At 36.1% G+C, this 22,677-nt stretch overlaps 1 long non-coding RNA gene across 1 annotated transcript in view; it reads left to right on the forward strand.

Moving 5' to 3' along the window:
* The window catches only part of LOC132015054 (uncharacterized), a 57,130-nt gene that overhangs the window by 22,631 nt on the left and 11,822 nt on the right, over positions 1-22,677 (forward strand). Inside the window, exons 2-3 of the long non-coding RNA XR_009403533.1 lie at positions 6,933-7,036; positions 13,843-13,902. This is a non-coding gene — a long non-coding RNA (uncharacterized LOC132015054). The remainder of the gene's footprint in view (positions 1-6,932; positions 7,037-13,842; positions 13,903-22,677) is intronic.

Below are 22,677 nucleotides of genomic sequence, written 5' to 3' on the forward strand. Positions count from 1 at the left end.
CCCTAAACATTCCAATTTTAGAAATAGGCGGGTAGAGAGATGGCAGCAAAGAAGCTTGACAATGAGCAACTTACCACTCAGAAGAAAAAGCATGCTACAGTGGCAGCCTGGAAGCCAAGTGAAGACAGTGTTCTCAGGATGAGAGACCCACTGGTTGTCAAATGCTTTTGTTAGGTCAGTAGATGAGGACTAAGAAAATCAAGGCAGAGACCATTGGTGACATCAAAAACAATAATTTCGGTGAAGTTGGAAGCATGGAAACCTCAATGTGGTATGTTCAAGGTAGAATGAAGGAAAATAATCAGGAGAGTGTTAGGACAATTGAGAAGTTTTTCTTTAAAGACAAAATCTGGTGTAGTAACTGCAAAAAGGAGAGAGATCCAAGGAGAACTGCTGCAGGGTGGGAGATCCTTGAGAATTTTTTCTTTAAATGTATTTTATTTACTTTAGGAAGAGAGAGAGAGAAAGGGGGGGGAGGGAGGACAGGGGGAGAGGCAGAGAATCTCAAGCAGACTCCCCACTGAACATGGAGCCTGACGCAGGACTCAGTCCCGCAAGCCTGAGATCATAACCTGAGCCAAAACCAGGAGTCAGACGTTCAACTGAATAAGCCAACCAGGCTCCCCAACTTGAGAATTTTTTGTTTGTTTGTTTCTGAGAAAATCTCAGTAAAGAAGGGGGGAAAAAATGATGGAGCCAAGAGAGATTTGTGGAAGCAGTGAGCCTGAGTGGTTTAGAAACTGGCCCACAAGTGGAAGAGTTGGTCCCTGCACGGACATAGGTGCTGAGAGGTGGGTGGGTGTGTTTGTTGGAATTCTCTGAAATCTTACTGCTTCAGCTTTCGCACAAAAGTAGTATGGTAGGTCATGGACCGAGAATTAGCATGAAAGCCTAGGTGTTGAAGATTTGAAGAGAGAAAAGATGATTTGAAATAGTCATCAAGGAAAAGGGGAGAGAAACTATTCTGGGCAAACAATGTGAATCCCAGACATCGTTAAAATCTTGCTTGATCTTTGTGGTTATATTTAAAGCGATGTGTGTTTTCCTCCAGTACGTTCAGCTGCACCGTCTGCACAGGAGTGGAACGGGAGACAAGCTAGGTATAAATAGGATGCACATAGGCATTGCCAAGACAGTAGAGTAAAATGAGTGAAAGGCGGGGGAGTTAGGGGTAGGGATCAGGAGTGATTATAATGACTGAACGTGGAGTTCAAGCAGAATACAGAGGGTAACAGAAATAGGAGGATGGATGTGAGGGTAATATGAGATGGTATAGTCAATGGATTGTAGAACCTGTTAGTTAGAGTATTGGAGTTGGGATTTTAGACCAAGTAAACTGGACATTTGGGATGTAGTTGTTGGAAGTAAGGATGCTTGTGAATGAAATTCAGAGGAACTACAGTTATCAGTAATGATAAATTGTAGGTGTGACCTTAAGAATAAGTAGGCGACAGAGGCATTAGAAGAAGATCAAAGAACTATAGGCAAAAGTATTACAAGAATCATCTAGGTACAGGTTGAAATTCTTTAGAATTCTGGCAGGAGTAGTGCTGGAGAGTGACCATGAGCCAGGAGGCAGACTTCTCAAGGAGAGAAAGAAACTAAGAGCCAGCAGCCAACTGCAGGAAGCATGGATACTGGCAAGGATAGTCTCAGGACATGGAGTCTGAAGAGTCAACACTGGATACTTTTTAGAGAGTAGAGAACAGGAATGGCTGCTGTCCCTAATGTGGAGCCAGAAGGCCTACTGCACTTCTGGAGAGGAACACGTGGTGTGTTATGCAGCAGACCTGTGTCACATGAGGTGACAGCTTTTTCTTTAGGGAAGCTGTCATCTTTAGGGAAGAGGCAGAATTGAACATAGAGCAAGGACGTAAAGAACATGAGCGTGAATTTTGCTTGTGACTGACTGCAAATGCAACAGTCCAATGCGTTCATCTTCCATGCTTTAGTAACTGTATTACGTAACAAGAAAATTGTTGTGGAGGAAAAAAGAACCTGGATGCTTACAGATGTTACTGAACCCGACCACAGTTCGGTTGTATTAATGATTCACCTGCAACTATGCACTAGTAATGTAGGTGATGGATTCAGGGGCACTGGTTTAGAACAGCTTCTGGGCTTTGTGAACCGCTTTTACTTTTGTAGCTCCAAGATGTCTTTACAATAGAGTAAAGCTTGTGTTCCATTAGCCTAGGCTGATGGGCAGTCAAAGCAATAGTATGAGATTTTTGAGAACAAGACAGTGGTTCTGGTATCAAATGTATATTTGGTAAGTTGTCAAAAATATATCCAAAGCAAGCAGTGAGAAGATAAAGTAGAAAGAACCCTCTGCTAGACTTGAGTTCTAGTGTTACTCCCCCACTTTCTAGTCAAACCTGACAGGCTTTGATTATTTTCTATATATAAACTGAGAGGGTCAGGACCAGAGAAGTCTTAATGTCCTGGCTCTAAAATTCTAGTATGTTAATCTAGTGACAAGATAAATAATAAATATTGTTATATACTAACTTTCCTTTATACTTTGCATTAAGGTACTTAAAAACTACATTTGTTTGTGTAGTTGAAAATTGAAAAATCCAATAAGTAAGAGTAAATAAACACTGTTTCGGCTTTTGAAAGCAAATGAAACAAAGAAATGAAAGCCTATACCATACCAAAAAATGGTAAAATTTATTATCTTTCACCAATCCCAGGCAAAGAATGGCTTTCTTTCAGGTATTTCTTTTTCCCAACCATTTTCAAGATATTTAATAATTAACAGTATAACAGATTTCCTAATATTTAGTCAGAATAAATCCTAGGAAAGAATGATAGAAGAAATAATGGATGATATAAATGAAAGAAAAAAATGGTATAATGCTAAATGAAGTAAAAAACAAAACCCAAAAATTGTTTCTGGAAAAAAAATGTGGTTATATCATTTTATTATTCATTCACATCATGTGGCAGGTATGAAATAAGCTCTGTTCTTGAGATTTTTTAGTCCATCACATTCAAAAGCCTTCTTTAAAATTAACTCATATTTGTTTCCATTACATTTTTTTCAATGTAAGTGAAGAAATACAGGAAGAGCCAAGTTTATAGTAGAACACATAAAAAATAAATGACATTTATGTCCATCTATAACTCAGAGTAGATGCTAAAGAATAAAAATATTAATATCATGACCAAATATTACCCATTGCTGTTACTATGACTTCCAATACTATGTTGAATAAATGTGCTGTGAGTAGATGGATATCTTTGTCTTGTTCCTGATGTTAGAGGAAAAGCTCTTAGCTTTTCACCATAAAATGTGATGTTAGCTATAAGCTGGTCATCATGGCCTTAATTATTTTGACTTACATATCCTCTATACCAACTTTGCTGTGAGTTCTTATCATAAAAGGGTATTAAATTTTATTAAACTTTTTTCCCCATCTTTTGAGATCATGTGTGTTCTATACTTCATTTTGTTAATATGGTGTCTCACGCTGATTTTTCAGATCTTGACCATGCTTTGCATCCCTGAAATAAATCCCACTTGATTGTAGTGTGTGCTCCTTTTGATGTACTGTTGGATTCAGTTTGCTAATATTTTATTGAAGATTTTGTAGCTATGTTTGTCAGGGATATTGGTACTTAGTTTTCTTTTCTTATAATGTCATTGTTGGGTTCCCCTCAATTTTAATGACTTTATTTATTAATTTTTAAAGATTTTATTTATTTGACAGACAGAGATCACAAGTAGGCAGAGAGGTAGGCAGAGAGAGAGAGAGAGAGAGAGAGAGAGAGAGAGAAAGGGAAGAAGGCTCCCTGCCGAGCAGAGAGCCTGATGCAGGGCTCAATCCCAGGACCCTGGGATCATGACCTGAGCCGAAGGCAGAGACTTTAACCCATTGAGCCACCCAGGTGCCCCCAATTTTAATGACTTTAAAAAGCAATGAACGTTGTTTATCTCTCACAGTTCATATGAATCATGAATTCAAGAGTGGCTTAGGTTAGGCAGTTCTTGCTTAAGGTTTCTCGTGATGTTGTTAGGTGATGTTGCTTAAGCTTGAAATCATCTGAATGCTCAGCTGAAGCAGAAGTACCCAATTCCACAGTAGCTCACCTAAGTGACTGGAAAGTTGATGCTGCTGTTTTTGAGAGCTGCTTCCACATAACCCTTTCTCAGGACGGCTTGAGTGTCCTCACAATATGGCAATTGGCTTACCTATGAGTGACAAAAGAGCTAGGGGCAGACAAAAGCTATTCTTTTTAGGGCCCCCAACCTTGATTTTTATCACACTCTATTCATTAAAAGTGGGTCACAATCCAGCCTGCATTCAAGGGAAGGGAAATTAGGCTCCTCCTCTTAAAGAAAGAAATGCCAGGGGCACCTGGGTGGCTCAATGGGTTAAGCTGCTGCCTTCGGCTCAGGTCAAGATCTCAGGGTCCTGGGATCGAGTCCCGCATCGGGCTCTCTGCTCAGCAGGGAGCCTGCTTCCCTCTCTCTCTCTCTCTGCCTGCCTCTCTGCCTACTTGTGATCTCTCTCTGTCAAATAAGTACATAAAATCTTTAAAAAAAAGAAGAAAGAAAGAAAGAAAGAAAGAAATGCCAGTGAATTTTCAGAGAAATCACCAAAAACCCAATGGAAAATTAAGGTTTGCTTATTTCTTAATTAAGACTCATTATTTCAGTTTGATGCCTAGTAAATTCACTAAACATAACTGACTTCCTTAGTAAGCTGATTTTTTCCATCCTCCCACTTTTCCTCCCTCCCTTTCCTTTTCCTTTTTCTCATTCTTTGCTCTTTCTTTCTTTCTTTTCTTCCTTCTCTTTCTCTCTCTATTTCTTTCTCTTTATTCTTTTAAAATTTGCTATTTTACTCAATGGATCACCTCAGTTTTCTACTTTGGAATCTAGTAGACATAGCTGAAGTATTTGTTCCAAGGTCACCCAACAAAATATGGAACTCAGTCTAAGTTTTCCAAGTGCAGATTCACTCCCATTATTTTCAGTTATTTTGAAAAAAAAAAAACAAAACATTAATGACAGGAGCTTTACTTTTATTCCAAGGTTTGTGATCATGAATCTAAGATTCAGGGAAGTGCGTTTCTAGTGAATATGAGACAGATACCAAGGTGGAGGGGGAGTTATGAAAACGTGAAGTGACAAGGTCATAGAGAGAATTTTGTTACCCATATAATATAAGTCTGGGTGCATGATGTGGTAAAATGAATTGAGGACTAGATAATGCACTGCAGACCTTTCAGATAGCAGGAGCAAAAGTCATTTTTTCTTTTATTTCTTATTTATTTTAATTAATAATGCATGATGATGATCTCAGCAGTTTAGCACAGCAAGTTCCAATTCTCTCATTTTCTATCTGCAGAACAGAGATGTGACTCTGCTGTCAATATAGGTTGTGGCATTTGTTACATAATAACAACAAAAATCGTATTTAGTGTGGCTAACTTTTTGAACCTTTATACAATAAAAGGATGCAGTGTTGTCTTGTGCAAAGAGATGAAGTCATGTCATGTCTTGTTTGAGTTAAGGGGATAAAGCTACATAGTGGGCAGAGACAAGGGTTAAGAAAGTCATTCTCTGAATATAATGAAACAGAGCAAGAAAAATATACCGCTTTCATAGAATATCATAGCTGAGCTATATTAAAGAAGTATAAAATATAGTCTTCCTTCAATACTATTTACTACTAACACATTTTATATTTAATTTCCAGTGAATTACATTTTGAAAGTAAAATGTTAGTCAAGAATAGCAAAAGTTTTCAAAATTATAAATATCTTTGCCACTCTCAAGCTAAATGTATGCTATATTCTCCGTCTGAATTTCAGTGCTCATAGATCAAAGACTAACATCAAGAGAACTTTCTCTGACATTGAAGGTCAGAAACTTCAGAAACAGTGCTAATAGAATAAGAACACAAAGGTGCTATCCAAGAATGTCTGTGTTTACTGTACATTCAGACAGCTAAATAATTTTCTCAAAGTTTAGTTATACACTGGACAGTCTCATTTCAGCTTGCATTGGAAGAATTTTTAGTGGTTTCTTAGGAAAAGAAACTTCCATGTCAGCTGCCAGAAAGCAACATGATGGCCACTGTTTGTTCTATGCAATTACAAAAATAGCAACGGCCTGTGAGCATGAAAGCTGTGCCAACTTGTGTTTCAGGGTAACGCATTCTAGTATAAGATAGTTTCAGGTAACAGTTTTGTGACTTAGAGAAAAGAAATTACCAACTGGTAATTGATTTTCAGACTCACCCCAAGACTCACCCTCCCTTGTAGGACTCTAGGTTTTAAAGAAATTTAGAGAAATTGAAAAGTTTTGTTTAAATCTTTCTAAAGAATAAAATAAGAGTAGCTTTCTTGAGTAGAGGGCTCTGCAGATGATTGATAGGAGTGTGTCACTGAGTTTAAATTTAAACACTTGCCAGAAGACAGATTGTAGTGCAAAAGTCTATGGAAGTAAATATTATCTGAATTAAATGACAATTTATTCACCCAGAAAATTATTACAGTGTACAAAAAGAAAAATTTTGAGGTTTTAGGTAATTCCTAAACCCTAGGACATAAATTCCATTTTTTTCTTTTTTCTCCTCTATTTTTCTTCTAAAATGGAAGAATGAAAAACCTAAGAATAGGTGACATAAGACAGACAATAGAAGCCCAACCTGAGTTTTGTCAGACTCGGTCAGAGCTTGGTCCATTGCTAACAAGAAACACTGCCATCAGTGTGTGTGTGTGTGTGCGCGCGCGCGCGCGTGTGTGTATGTAGAGAACAGAATCAGCTAATGAAATCAAGCTTTCCTTGATGAATCTAGGTTTCTAATTGAAATCTTTTCATGATTTGGCTGTATATGGAGGCATGCTAGAATCTGTCAATGTAGCCCATGGGGAAGTGGGCAGGAAACAGGCTGTCAGGTTTTGTGCCATTTCAGATGGAGTGGAGAATGGAGATGCTGTTTGATACTGCAATTCAAGAAGTATCAAAGAAGGCTTGGGGTCAAAGTCAACCTGAAAGCTCCTTTCTTTCATCTAAAAGGTAGGTCAAATCATACTATTCCTCCCATTTTTTTTTTTCTTAAGAAGGAGAAAATATAGAAGAGAGCAAAGAAAACATTCAAAGTGAAGACATAGGCAGACAAAGAGAAAAAAATCTTATACTTGTCAAAGGCAAAGGACAGGAGAACTTCAAGCAGACTGCACAGTGAAGGAGCAGATGGGGTGGCGGATTCCAATAGTGTCCAGAGCAGCTAGAACCATAGAAATACAGGTGACAGTGTCTGAGCAATTGCAGAAATAAAATGTCGTGGAACATTGGCACCGAGAGCAACATACGTGGATTGACCAAGTACAATACCAGGGGACAAAATAAAAGAAAGATGCAGATAGACGATGAATCAATCCTGTTCATATAGAAAATCTTCCTCTGGATGTTGATTTTACTGCAATAAGAGAGTGAAAGAAGGAAAGGTACGGGATTTTTGTTGTTTTTCTTTTTAATCCTCTTTTCTCAGGGGTGAATATTTTGTGTTTTGGGAATCCAGACAGAAGATCTTTTACCTATGAGATGGCAACTCTCCATCATCCGGATGTCATTTGGTGGGGAGAGTGCAGGCAGAGGGAGGGGACCGAATTATGTGAGGCTGTTGAGCATAGGGGGTAGACCCGAATGGCAATGCTTTACATCTTTGCTTAGATGAGGAAGGGAAGAGGTTTTGCAGGCTTAACACCATTTTTTTCAGCCCCTGGCTGTTCTCAGGAGGCCAGAAGAGGGGTGGAAGGAGGACACTTGTAAAGTGTGACTCCTAAACATAGGCCCTTGAGAGTAGCAGCAAATTTCTTTGTGGCTAAGTGTGCTATGAGTGAGATTCATATTTGAGCCTGTCAGAAGCATCATCATCACTTGACAGAAATGGGAAAAGAAGGCAGCCTTTGGTTGAGCACTGGAAGGAGAAAAGCAATGATGGGATTTCACGTGGCATGAGAAGGTGTTCTAAGCACCTTGTAATCCTCAAGCATTCTTCTGGGGAGCGACAGAGAGATCCAAACCTCTCATAACTGGGAATCAGAGTCAACTTAATTTGCTTTTAAATAATAATAATGATGTGATACTTCTTGCTTTTGAGTGTTGAGGAGAAGATACTTACCCCAAATTATGCTGTAAGAGTTTCCTGAGCATGGCATGGGTTTCATTTGTAGATGAAAACAATCTTAACACTTTGAAGATTCGAAGTCAACAGATACACTGAAGCTTCTCTTCTAAGGAGGGAAGAAGTGTAAAAAACAGTAAAAGAATGGAAGTGTACCAGAAATAAAACAGATTTCTGTGATCTGCACTAGAATAAGGAATAACTACAATTACTCATTCTCTGTCCCTTAGATCATCAAAGAGAACATGGTGATGGTGAAATGCACAGGAGATCACATTACACCCCAGGGAGCTAGATAGCCCTCAAAAATATTTCCATGAGACACATACCTGTCTTTTTACTGTTTTTATTGCCTTCTGTTAACTCTTAACTCCATTTTCTCAAAATGTTAAACTTTATTTTTCACATAGCAAGTTTATCTCAGTCATTATTTTTTAAATCTTCTACTTGTCTTTTAAATTATGCTTTATTCTAACTTACTAAATGCATACTCTTATAATTTTCCTAATTTTAGTCTCTGGTTTTAATTTTTGGCCATATCTTTCTCACTTCAAAATTTTTCTTCAATTTTAATTCAAGGTTTCCCTTTTTTTAATACCCATATTCCTCTTCTTAAAGTTTTATATCTTTATTTACTTTTATGACTTATCTTGATAATAGCTGAACAGAGCGACCACTGTGCGGAAGAGGATGACATCTTTGATCTTCCTATTCTGATGTATGTCACCTATATTCCCCGTGCTTTGTTTATTTATTCTTTTAAATAACTAGTATTAATGCAATGATATAGGGGTCTAAATATTACATCTGCATAATTAATTGTCCCAGTGACATTTATTCAATAGTCTTGTCCCTATGACCTCTGATACTATCTCTGTTATGTATCACATTTCTGTACATACGTCAGTCAACTTCAGATCTCACTATTGTACTTTATTGATTATTTTTACTGATATATATATGACTACATAAATCACATGTATTATATAATTATATATATTACTTATATATGTATATATTATACAGTTATTTTCCAATACATACATGTTGTAATAGCCATAAGGAAAATTAAGAGAAGTTAGGACTGTGATTACATGCAAGAGGGAGGAAAGAAATGAGTCAGAGATGGACACACAAAGGAGTTCAAAACTACTAATATTTCTTAGGCTCAGTAGCATATACATATATGTTTATTAATAGCTATGGAGTTATTTTGAATTATGATGTTGAATATTGAATATTATATTGAATATTATGTTTAATTATTTTCTTTTAATACATACACTTTATTTTTCAACTGCAAATAAATGACTGCAAATATTTTATTTAAATTTACTGATCTGTAAAATTCACATAGAATGCAAGGTAGAGACATAACAAGGGGAAAGTAAAGTTCTATTTTGTTCACTTTTGAGTTGCAGATAGCTCTAAAATATCCAAGTGTGGATATACATTCATTTCTGGAGCTCAAGGTGGTAGTTCATCCTGTAGATAGAATATTGAATATCTTCAGCATGTAATTTATACATAAGTCAGGGAATGAAATGGTACTGAGAAAAAGAAGATAGCTCCAGACTGTACTCTGTGGAGAACTTTCCTTCAGAAATATAGGAGAAGGATCTAACCAAAGATAGCAGAATAGCTTGCAATGAAATAGGATAAGGTTGTTTCAAGGAAGCCCAGAAAGGATAATCTTTCAAGTAGAAGCCAAAATCTTAGTAAATTACGCTGAGAGTCCAAGAAAGTCATGTTTAAAGCAGTGTTTGTTTTCTCTTCTATGAGGAGGTCTCTGTAGCACTGACGGGAGCAGAGAAGAGGTGGGAGCAGCCGGAAGAACTGAGGAGTAAATAGAGAATTCTACCCTAAGAAATTCCTCACAAAACTTCACTCTTATCTCCTCAAGTAAAGTAAAACCCACATCAGAATTGATAAATAGTAGCCAGACAAGCAATACTAACCTTAAACAGTAAACTGGGAGAAGGAAAAAGTATAGGACATCATACAAGTAACAGGCATGGATGTTATCCCTCCCTGTCAGTTCGACTGGGCTAAGGAATGCCCAGGTACCTGATAAAACATTACTTCTCAGGCTTTTGTATTCAGACTAAATTATAACACTGTTTTTCCTCATTCTCCAGCTTCCAGATGGCAGATCTTGGGACTTCTCATCCTCCATAATGACATGACCCAATTCCTATACTCTCCCATATAAATACACACACACACACACACACACACACACATAAATATAGTCTTACTGGTTCTGTTCCTCTGTAGAACCCTGACCAACACATGCTGATATCTGCATAAACAGTGCTGAGCAATACCACAAAATGTGGACTAAACAACCCAAGGGGGCACATCCTTTTTTTCTTTTCTTTTTTTTTTTTTCCTAAAGATTTTGTTTATTATTTATTTGACAGACAGAGATCACAAGTAGGCAGAGAGGCAGGCAGGGAGAGAGGGAGAAGCAGGCTCCCCGCTGAGCAGAAAGCCCGATGCAGGGCTCGATCCCAGGACCCTGGGATCATGACCTGAGCCAAAAGCAGAGGCTTTAACCCACTGAGCCACCCAGGTGCCCCCTTTTTTTCTTCTTACGACAATGAAGCAAAGGGAATGACATCTAGAAAGAATGATGTAAAGTGGGGAAGAAAGAAGAAAACTCTGATAGGAAGACATCAGGACTATACATTGCATAAGGAAAATATCTTGAGTCACATGGCTACAAAATACATCTCATTAAGGTACACTTAATGGAGGCTAATAAAACTTAAGCCTCAGGTTATCTTCTCTGACATTGTTACTCCCTCCCCTTTTTTATAGATTTAGTTTATTTATTTGACGTAACACAAATAAGTGGCGAGGCAGGCTGATGGAAAAGGAGAAGCAGATTCCCTGTTGAGCAAGGAGCCTAACGGTGGGGTTCGATCTCAGGATCCTGGGATCATGATCTGAGTCAAAGGCAGACACTTAACCAACTGAGCCACCCAGGAGCCTCTACATGTGTGCTTTTTAAGTCACTACACCTAATGTTGTATTCATAATTTTTTTTTATTCTTTAACAAAGGCCCTACAGCTTGTATAAATTCACTGAACCTCAATATACCTTTGCCTAAAACTAGGAAGAGTAAACCTTGGTAGTGTGCATAAAAAATTCATAAAGGAAAAAGCAGAGACTCTGCTACAAATGACACCACCACCTCCACAAAAGGTGCTACTTCCTACCCCACAAAAATGTATATAGACCATTTATCCAGCCTTCACACCATATCTCTGGGAGAAAATAAAGCAAAGCTGGCTTTGATACTGTAGAAAGAGAGCTTAGTTAGTCTCACAATTATCTAAGCAAATGGAGTGTCTAGACGGGGACAACCAAAATGGGAAAGAAAAAGAAATAACCAACACAGCAATTAAACAAACACAATATGGCAAAACAACTTAAGATATTAAAGCATGAAAAAGAAAGAAAAAGAGCTCATCCAATAGGAGATTATAACTTGAACAAAAGGCAATTATTCACAATTGCTTCACATTGTAGAACAAATTAAGAAATGTTATTTCTGTAAAATAAGAACTCTAAGATCAAATGTAAGATAAAAAGTAGTTTGAAAATAATTGCAACTGTAAGAGGAAGTGAGGATTAAATTATCATAATAGAATTAATATATTAATTAGAAACAAAGAACAAAAATGATACAACTAAAAATAAAATTGCTGACATAGAGGAAGTATTTGAAATAATCACAGTAGTTACAGAAGGGCTTAAAGAAACAGAATGAAACAATTGGACATGGATGATAGAGCAAGATAAGCTAACATAAATGTAATTTTTGTTCTTGGAGTAGAAAAACCTAACACTAGAGCAGAAGATTATTTTAAAATTCAGTATGAGAGAACTTACCCAAAATAAATAATTAAATCTGCAAATCTAAAGAAAACCCTATATTCCAGGAAATTTTGATCTATAAACCTCAAGAACAAACTATATGCTGAGATGGATAGTTAAGTGTTGTTTTAAAGAAGTCTTTTTGGGGGGCATCTAGAATTCAAATCATCTACAACAGGGAAATACCAGGCTTACATCAAAGTGCTCCTCAGCAGCTTTCAAAGCCAGAATACACCGTTTCCACAATGTTCTTAGGAAAGTATGACCCAGTAATGTTACGGCCAGCCAAATCAGTCCAAGGATAAAGGCACCAGGGAGCTGGGCGGCTCAGTCATTAAGCATCTGCCTTCGTCTCATGTCATGATTCCAGGGTCCTGGGATCAAGCCCTACATCGGGCTCCCTGCTCTGTGGGAAGCCTGCTTCTCCCTCTCCCACACCCCCTGCTTGTGTTCCCTCGCTTTCTCTCTCTCTGTCAAATAAATAAATAAAATCTTTAAAAAAAATAAAGGCAATTTGAGGACTGTATCCTCAAACATGAAATGTATCAGGAACAACACGATCTACGCATCTTCCTTGGGAGGAATAATGTTTGACAAATTCAGCAAAGTATGAGGAAGACAAAACTGAGGAACACAAAAGAAGCCCAAGATGATTAGTGGTAAACATTAAACAGGTGGAACAAAACCAGCTGGAAGCAGCAGTGGGAATTATTCCTTTTATAGAAATGTCATAAGTTTGCAAAAGTTTATACAGTATAAAATATTCATAGTCAAATTGAAATAAGATTTTTCATTTTATTTAAAATACAACATGTAATATTCCATTTTATAAAAATATTTCTATCAATTTCATAAAAATATTTCTATCAATGCAGTTGTTTACATGTATAGGATATATGCATTTTCTTTGTGTTAAGACAATTCCAGGGGACTGTTATTTGAAGATTTTTTTAAAATCTTTCCCTTTATAGTATCTCTGCAAAATTTGAAAATCGGTATAATTCATACTTATCACTTTGCAGAAACAAAGTGATTTAAAAAAAAATAATAAAACCCTATAGCAATAATTTTTTAATGTTAACTAGCATTAATTAAGGATGGTAGATATGAGAATTATTCTTCTTTGTGTTTTTTCAGATGAATTATAATTCCCCCCTACTATCAAAATATTATAAAATGTACACAGAAGTAAAGTTGTAAGGGAGAGAGTAAATACAGAAAACTATTTGAAAATGTTTGAAGCAATGGGACCTAGAAAAGGCTGTAATTGGAAGGAAATGTAGATTAACAATGGGGTTTTCATTAAAATAGAGGAAGCTAGAACATTTTTCTATGCTGATATGAAAGATCCTGTATAGCCTGAAAATTTGATGCTGCAGGTGATAGAGATATCTAAGTGAAGGACCATAGTTCTTTGAAGAGGTTGTAAAGGGTGGAACCCAGAGGACTAGCTGAGTGATTGTCCTTGGACACAAAAGAGGTCTAGTCATTCATCGTAAGAAAAGAGAAGAACGAAAAATCTGGGCCCCAATGAAAGCAGGTCATGTTTAGAGTCAGAAAACCAGTTTGATTCTGGTTTTTAAATTTCGTTAATGAACTTTGTCACGAGGTTCTTACCTGAGCATAAAGTAGACAGAAAGACTCTTGGCATTGGTTAAATAATGTGAGTTAGTATAACAAAACAAATCCAACGTTCTCAGCAGCTGAACATGATAAATATATTTTAATGATGTGTACAAAATCAGTGTGAGTATTCCTGATAGGCAAGTCTCTTCTTCACTGCCACTTAGGACTCATTTTTTTTTCCAGCTTGTAACTTTAGCATCTTCTGGATCCTCATAGAGCTTTTCCATTCAGCCAGAAGATCAGGTAAGAGAAGCACTGTATGTAGGAGATTTTTTTTTAATGGCCAGGTCTGAAAGTGATGGATATACCTTCTGCCTGTGTTCTGTTGGCCAGAATTCAGGAACATGATTACCTCCAACTAAAAGGTTGCTGGAGAATATAGTCAGCTTATGATTCTAGGAGAAAGAGAAAATGATTTGGGGGGAAGCTAACCAATTTCTGCCTCAACAGTGGTATGAAGTAATTTCAGGTGGTGGGACAGTCAGGCTGTCTGAGATGTAATATGATTGTTGGGCCAACTGAGGGCCATAAAAAGAAAATCTTAAATTATTTTTGAAATTTTAATTAAAGAACACATAGCAAGAAGTTCTGGTCTCAGTTGGGTGACTTCCTGTATGGTTATTAATTAGTTCAGATACAGAATAGGGGGGTAGGATGTCTCATCGAGACCAATTTTCCCAAATGAGTAAGTTCAAGGGACAGTAAAATAACCAATTGAGAATATTTATAAAAGAGAAATGTTATCTATGGACCATAGAAACGAGACTGATCTCGGAAGCAGGTGGATATTGAAAAAGTAATGGAGTTAAACGCTATAGATTTCAAAGAAGTCAAAGATGTATAGGAGTACACATATTTGATAGAAACACTATAAAAATGAAATTGTTTATCTTAGAGTAGATTGCTTTAAATATCTATTTTAAAACTTTCTGGTAATAACAGGGTTTATGCATATTTTCATAAAAAACAATGGCAGCAATAGAATGGATAAAAGTTCATTGGAAAAGAGAACAAAAAAATGAAAGGCCAGGGCATAGGATTTGTACTTACAAAAATTATAAAGAAGTGTTGAACGAGGAAAACGATCAGCTGTAAGTTCTAGCCTTTGATGAGTAAGTTGGGTAAGAAAAAAAATAGACGACAACTTGAATAGTGGAAAATGTATTTTACCCTCAGGGATGAATCTCAAAAAATGAGGTTAAGTAATGGGTTCTAAGTAATGATGGAAAGTAAGGAATTCTAAGTAGCCCACATAGATCCTGTGGTAAGTGAGAAAGGAAACAACTTCAAGTTAGGAAAAGGAAGAAATTACCCCGGTTGATATCTGGGTTTCACCTAAAGCCAGGAGAAGAGGGTATTTCAAGAGGAGGTTAAAGATACTGAGGTGATTTCTGACCTAAGTGGGTGATCTAGGAGTTGTTGTGAGTTTGTGAAGGAGGGTGTGTGGGTGCTAAGGTCCGTGGCTGTCAGGGGTGGTGTGGAGATGACACTAGAAGGACAATCTGGAGCACTTACATGGTGGTGACTGAGGTGAGAAGAACTAGAACGTACGATGCACTTGCAGGCTTGCAGCAAAGCAGTACTCCCAGTATTACTCTGAATTCTTCTCTCAAGAACCTGCCCCTAGAAAGGAGGGAAGGAACACGGGAAATAAAAGAAATGTGACAGATGTGAGAATATTTGACAGAAAGAATGAAGGTGATTGGTGATTAATTAGAAGAGATAAGAGAAAAGAAGTAAACAAGGGTGATTTCTTCATTGCCAGTTCAAGCATCAAAATAGCTAGTAGTGTTACCACCCAATACAGGGAATATTGCCTGGGAGTATAGACGTCATAGTTTCTTTTTTATTTTGAAAGAGGAAAAGGATAATGTAGTTATTCAAATGAAGATGGAGATATTGTGCTAACTAACTGCAGAGAAGTTCAGGAGAGATGTCTGGGCTGTAGATACAAAAGAGTATCAATACAGAAGGTTGTGTAGAGGAGGAGGCAAAAAAGACTGAGAAGCAGCATCCAGAGACCTAAAAGTAAAATGGACTTTATTATAAGAGCCATAAAACAAGAGGTACAGATAAATCAGTAGGGTGAGAAAAATGTCAACAGATAAATAATATATATCATTTATATCATAATATAAATATAAATAAGCATTATGAAGCACACACATTTCCTATTTCTGTAGATGTCCAGAATTTTCTGGAATGAGACCCTACTACATTTTTAGATTTTCTGAAAAATCATTCTTTTTTTTTAATTTTTAATTTTTTTATAAACATATAATGTATTTTTAGCCCCAGGGGTACAGGTCTGTGAATTGCCAGGTTTACATACTTCACAGCACTCACCATAGCACATACCCTCCCCAATGTCCATAACCCCACCCCCACCAAGCCCCCTACCCGCCAGCAACCCTCAGTTTGTTTTGTGAGATTAAGATCTGAAAATCATTCTATTATACTCAAATATATACTGGTTCCACCACTATATGCATAATCTATCTTGAAAATATTATTGTCAGATATAGCAGTTTAAGTACTATTATCAGATATTTTGAAAACTATAGTAAGTTAAGAACTAATATACCAGCCTCTGAAAAATGTCATTTTCAGAATAGATACTAGTTCAACTTTTTAGAGTATTCTCTAAATACTCACCAATAGTGGAGCAATAATTTATAAAGTGAAATACCCATCACAGATGATCATTTTGTAATGTAGCTTCTGTAAGAAATAGAGTATTAGGAGGCGCCTGGGTGGCTCAGTGGGTTAAAGCCTCTGCCTTCGGCTCAGGTCATGATCCCAGGGTCCTGGCATCGAGTCCCGCATCTGGCTCTCTGCCCAGCAGGGAGCCTCCTTCCTTTCCCTTCTCTCTGCTTGCCTCTCTGCCTACTTGTGATCTCTGTCTGTCAAATAAATAAATAAAATCTTAAAAAAAAAAAGAAATAGCGTATACATGGGAATATAGTATATAATATTTTGGGCTAGTAATACAAATTTCCATTTACTAATAGAAAATAATTACAAAAGTAATAAATGTAACTTAAGTGACTGTATTATTTCAAAAGCTAAAAAAAGTACCACAGTAATAAAAATATAACTCATTCACTAAAAAGATTTAACAAAACTACTGTTGATCCTGTTATGTCCTCAAATAATTTACAATAATTAGAGTTTACCAAAGAGAAGCTGAAGTTGAAACAACAGGAAATCCTATGACAATTTAGGAAATGCCTCTCTCAAGCCAGACAGCTTTATTAACATGACTTTTGTGTTCCAACAAAAATAACACCACAAATGCATATTCATTATTTGCCCCATACTGTAATGATGTTTGGATGCAGCAGATTCAAAATTTGTTTTACAATAAAGGGTTTGATGCCAGGGTTTGATGTGTCTACTTTCAACATTTTCCCCCCACTTTTTTTCTTTATCTCTTAAATCGGCTTTAGATGTATAATATATTTTATATATTATAATATAGTTGTCTCCCTGCTGAAATGTGATAGAGCAATCTGATTGTGTGGATTACAAGAAGTCCCAGATACTAGCTTTTTAAGACTCTTTTTCTAGATCGGTTTTAATTTTTCAACCACAGAAATCTACATGATCACACTTTCACTGTTCTTATTTTGACAAAGATCATTAGGCAGTCAATAAAGAATTGGAAGGTCAGTGAGGCAATGTGAAAAATAAAAAGGCACAAGCGGACAACCATAAAAATATTTGTAAAGCTTTCTCAAGTTTGCTCATTGGTTCAACAAACTTAGCTACAATAGAACTATGTGAAAGAGCCAAGTAGTACACTCTGTCAGACTTACAAACTCAAATCAGTGGCCAGGGATTTCTACAAAATCAATCTCTTTCTAAATGGGCAGTCCTTTATATTTATCCTATAAAGCTAATCATTTCTTTGTAAATAATAAAAACAATACCAAAGGGAATATTTGTAACTAGGATAGTTGATTAAGGATTCCCTTGACTGCTATAATTAACCAAACTTTATTGATTTGAAAAATAAAGGTTTTTTAATTTAAATTCAACTGGCCAACATATAGTAGATCATTAGCTTTTGATGTAGTGTTCAATGACTGATTAGCTGCGTAACATCTAGTGCTCATCAGATCAGATCATGTGCCATCCTTAATGCCTATCACCCAGTGACTCCCTCCACAGCCCCCTCCCTTCTTCAACCCTGAGTTTGTTTCTCAAAGTCAAGAGTCTCCCATGCTTTGTCTCCCTCTTTGATATCTTCCCATTCCATTTGGCCTCCCTTCCCCTATGGGCCTCTGAGCTATTCCTTATGTTCCATATATGAGTGAAAAATGTATTTTTATATGACTAAAAATGGTCAGGGAATCATAGCATAATGGTCAAGAACTTGAACACTGGAACAAAATTGAATAGCTTTGAATCCTGGCTCTGCCAATGTCTGTGTGACTTAGATGAACTTACTTAGCCTTTCTGTGCCTCATCTGTAAAATGGAAATAATAATGACATCTTTCATGTATGGTTGAGTAAGGATTAAATTACTTAAAATATATAAAGAATTTAGAACAGTCCCCTTGTGCATTTCCCTGTGTGTGCCTCTATTTCCTGCCTTTCTCCATTATCATGGCTCCATCCCTTCTGCAGCATCCATGATCTCTTTCTCCCCTAAGCCATGTCTCCGCACTTTGTACCTTCTTCAGTGTGGTCTCTATTCTCCCCTTAGTTGTCCGGTTTGTTTTGTCAGTCTTCAGCTCGATTTGTGGGGTATTTAGGATGATTGGATAGTTACCTAGTTGTGTTCCTGGGACAAGACAAGCATAGGCTCTTCATACTCTGAAAACATCTTCCTCTTCTCCCTCCAAATCCAAATTATCAATTGCCAAATTGTTATGTATGTTAACTGTATGTTAACTAACTGGAACTTAAATAAAAACTTGAATTTAGGATGGAGCCTGGCATGAATTCAACTCTACCTGAATATTCATGACACTAAATATTAGCTAAAATAAAAATTTTCTCTCTGTATTGGAAAGACAACCTTACTTCCTCTTGAATGTGAACAAATAATTTGTTGGGCAAAGTTGTACCATCATCTGTTGAAGAACTTCAGGAAAATGAATTTTAGAGTATAAATAACCAGAGTCTGGGGAACATGACTGATAGGTCTATTCAACAAGCATTTATTAGGGGCCTACTATATGCCCTGTGGCTCCTGCTTTCTAAGGTAGAGAGAATGAGCAAGTCTGTTCTCAGTGTATTGCTCTATCATATTTGCAATCAGAGGACAGATAGATGACAGACAGATAGGAAGCATTAGGAAGGAACTGGTGCCACGATGCCTGTATGCTACATGGGCTACCAAGTAGAGAGTAGACCCACTGAATCTCCTCTCTGAAGGCAGGTTAGTTTCACAGAGAGCATCAGACCTGAATAGATCCTGAAGCCTGACCAAAAACCCACCCTATTTCAGTGATTAAACATCTTAGGTATCAAGGAGCATTATAAACACCTGCCTTTTAAAATAAAATTTATAATGGATCTTGATCTAGAAGTCTCTCTTGCAGATTAGGTGAAGGCATGGCATTCACACCAGGTCGAGACGCTTCTCTACTCTTTAGTTCTCTTTAAGATAAGTCACAGAGAAATACAGAACATAAATGATTTGTGTCATAAAACTCATTATCTCACCCCTTCTTACATTTATTCATAGATAAAACGCCACAAGTACTATTCTCAAGGATAAAAGGATGAATGGGTGAAGCTACAGGAATACTCACATAACAAAATGTGTTTAATTGATAGAATCCCATTAATGAATACTTCAGGGTAGGTGGAGTCATAGACAGTTGTAGTCACATACAACTTTTTCTATAGTGTAGGTTAATATTCAAATCCTTGGTTATGTCATGTTTGGCTTGGCAGTGGAAGGGCATTCTAAGGGAGAGAACCCAGTCTGCTTATGGAGTAGATGGATCCCAATCTCATACTCATCTCATGGCAGAAATGCTATGTTTTACTTGTAGCACTGCCAACATGTAAAGTGAGAAGTAGCTGAAGTGACTTACAGTCATCTGCAGACACATAGGGACACTGTTTTATTTGTTTTGTGGACCAAGAACAGCAGAGGAAGCATGGCACCTCAGAGTTAGTAGTGACTCACCTGGATTTACTACTCTACTCCTCAACTAGAAAGCATCCAAACCCTGGAAAGATCAAATGCCTGAACAAAATCATACATCTATCTGGTATGAAAATCAAGGCTAGAATCCAGATTTTTTTGAATTTCAGTCAAGTTTTATTTTCATTGCATCTTCTTGGTAATTATAAGTGACATATAGTAGAACCTTCATATGCTGGTAAAGTACTTTCTGAGACCATCTAAAATTCAAGAATATGTCACTAAATATCTATTTTGTTCTTTCAAATACAATAGAGTATAACTGGGAAATACTAATGATACCTTCAGGGTACTAAGCATCTATAACACGGGACCATAGTTTGCTTATACAGCTATGAAAATAAATGTCTCTGAAGCATATTTCCTTCCAACATTATACATTTCATACTATGAGTTAATTGCTTTTTCATATTTTACTGAAGTTTTTTTCTTTCAGAGTACGAACAAAATTTGGACTATTTAGAACATTGCTGAATCAGATTCACAAATCACTTTTTCTTGTCTTCACATAGAACTTATGGTGGGCTTGACAACTTCAAATTTCCAAGCTGCTGTATAATTTGACAATCCATAATTTATCTAAAATGTTAATTTCTGGATAAAAACATTAATACTTTTAAATAGAGACCAGTAGCAACAGGATTTCTTTCCAAAGTCATTTTTTTTCATAAAGAAACCAAGTTTTGTCACACAAAAGTAGAATTTTTTTTATACTATAAATGTGAAATGAGAATACAAAGCCACAGTGAAATTTGAGTGTGTGGCGGTCATCTTACTCACTAGCAAAAGCTCATTCCTACCCACTACCCTTGTGCTATTCATCAGTCATGTTCACAATTAGCAAAACTACATATTGCTATATAATAAGACATACAATATCTTTCAAAAATAATCTAAATCAGTCTGTTAAATCTCATGTTGAGAATATCCTATAACCTTATCATATTCATCCTGTAGTCTGCACCTCAGAAAGTGCAGTTTTCCCCATTTCCCAGGTAAAAATGAAGTTGGCATTAAGTCTGATGATATAGCCTGTCCCTCTATACCTTTCTTAATCTGTATATATACAGAATAGACATTTTAGGACCTGCAAAAGTTTCCAAATCAAGCATAGCACATTACATAACAAAAATCTTTCTTCTGCCTTTTTCAACTAAAGAACTTTTAGTTGTTAGATTAAGTCTCTGAAGAAAGCCTTTAATGATGTATTCAAAGTATTTTTTGAATGATGCAACAAATTTTCAGCAAGTTCATTCCAAGAGGAGAGAGCTTATTTCTGTGATCACCTCCAAAAATTTTCCTTTTACAGTTATTCTCTCTGTTGTTGGGGCTTTGATCCTTTTCTGAAATAGGCTTTTTTATCTCTGGGTTACAGTCTTCAATGCAATTGTCTCAGGTTCATGCTGATCTTCACGGTTCTTTATTCTACTTCTCACTGGTTGGTAGTGATCTCTTTGTACTGAAAATATTCCTCTTTCCAATAGACCAGTCCTCCTATCCTATATCAATACAATTTAATCTATGATTATATTGGTCTTTTGAACTTTGGAGAATTTATAGATTTGGTAGTACATGGAGTACATTGTATAGATAGCCTTTCTTTGAGTTCATAAGTTATATACAATCTTCTTAAATTTACAGGACTCAAGCTAAATCCCATAACAAAAATGAACTTATGAACCAATTGTAGTAAAAAAAAAATGCTTCTTACAGTTTACATTCTATATTGGCTCCAATATTTCATATATGTTTGGAAATGAACTCCCAAATTTAAAATATATAAATAAACATTAACATTTTGTATTTTCATGGGATCGCACCCTTTCATTTATGTTCCACCAAGACAGCTGTCTAATGTCTTGATATTTCTTCTGAAAAAATTCAAAGCTCCTTATGATTTCTTTATATATCAAAAGGCAGAATTTTAAAGCCTTGAGTTACATGCAAAAGAGTGACAGCAATTTGAAAAAAGAAAAAAGAATTTGCTTTTCAAATCTCATTGGGAAAAAAAAAATTGACTTCATATAACCTAAAAGTTTGAAAAAAAAATCTATCTTATAGTTTGAAATAAGAGTGTAAAGTCTATTTATAAAAAGAATAGTTTTTTGATTTAAGATTGAAATGTGTTATAATTAAGATATACTTTCTTGGTAATTCTTCAAAAAATGGACTTATGGCATGTGATCTAAATAAAGCTGAAGAGATCATTTTCTGGGGCATTTGCTGAAGTTTTCAAAAGCAGAGCTGGTGTTTTGAGGTTGCAGATGGTATTATGTTACCCTAGAATGTTGTGGCTCTCTCAACTAGAAAATCATTGCCTGTAAATAAGAGGAAACTATAAGACAATGCAGATTAGAAATGGAAGAGAGAGATCTTATTTCAACATGCCTGATCATTCCTAGACATTTCCTTTATGAAAGTTAACATATTCCATTTATTGCGTAAGCAAAAATAAACAGATTAAGATTTATTTCTCATGGAAAATCAACAGCAAGAAAGAGGACAACAAATAAATATAACAATCCCATAGAAAGGGATATCATATAAGAAATAAAAGAGAACTTAAGAATTACAGTGTTTTCAAAATGTTTTAAGAAGTTATTGCAACTATAAGGATTAAAAAGAGAAAACTGGACCATAGGAAAGAATCAATGTACAAATAGGAAACAGTTAACATTGCCAAGGTAGAAATTTACTAGAATAAAATTGTAAAATAAATATATAAAAAATAAATCACACTATATAAGGTTAATCAAATTTCTAGAATATAGAACAGAAAAAAATTGAAGGTATCAACTTAAAAAAACATAAAACATATCTTCAGAAACTCAAGCATCTCATCCTCAAAGAA

The sequence above is a fragment of the Mustela nigripes genome, chromosome 4 (genome assembly GCF_022355385.1).
Source record: "Mustela nigripes isolate SB6536 chromosome 4, MUSNIG.SB6536, whole genome shotgun sequence".
NCBI classification, from domain to species: Eukaryota; Metazoa; Chordata; class Mammalia; order Carnivora; family Mustelidae; genus Mustela; species Mustela nigripes.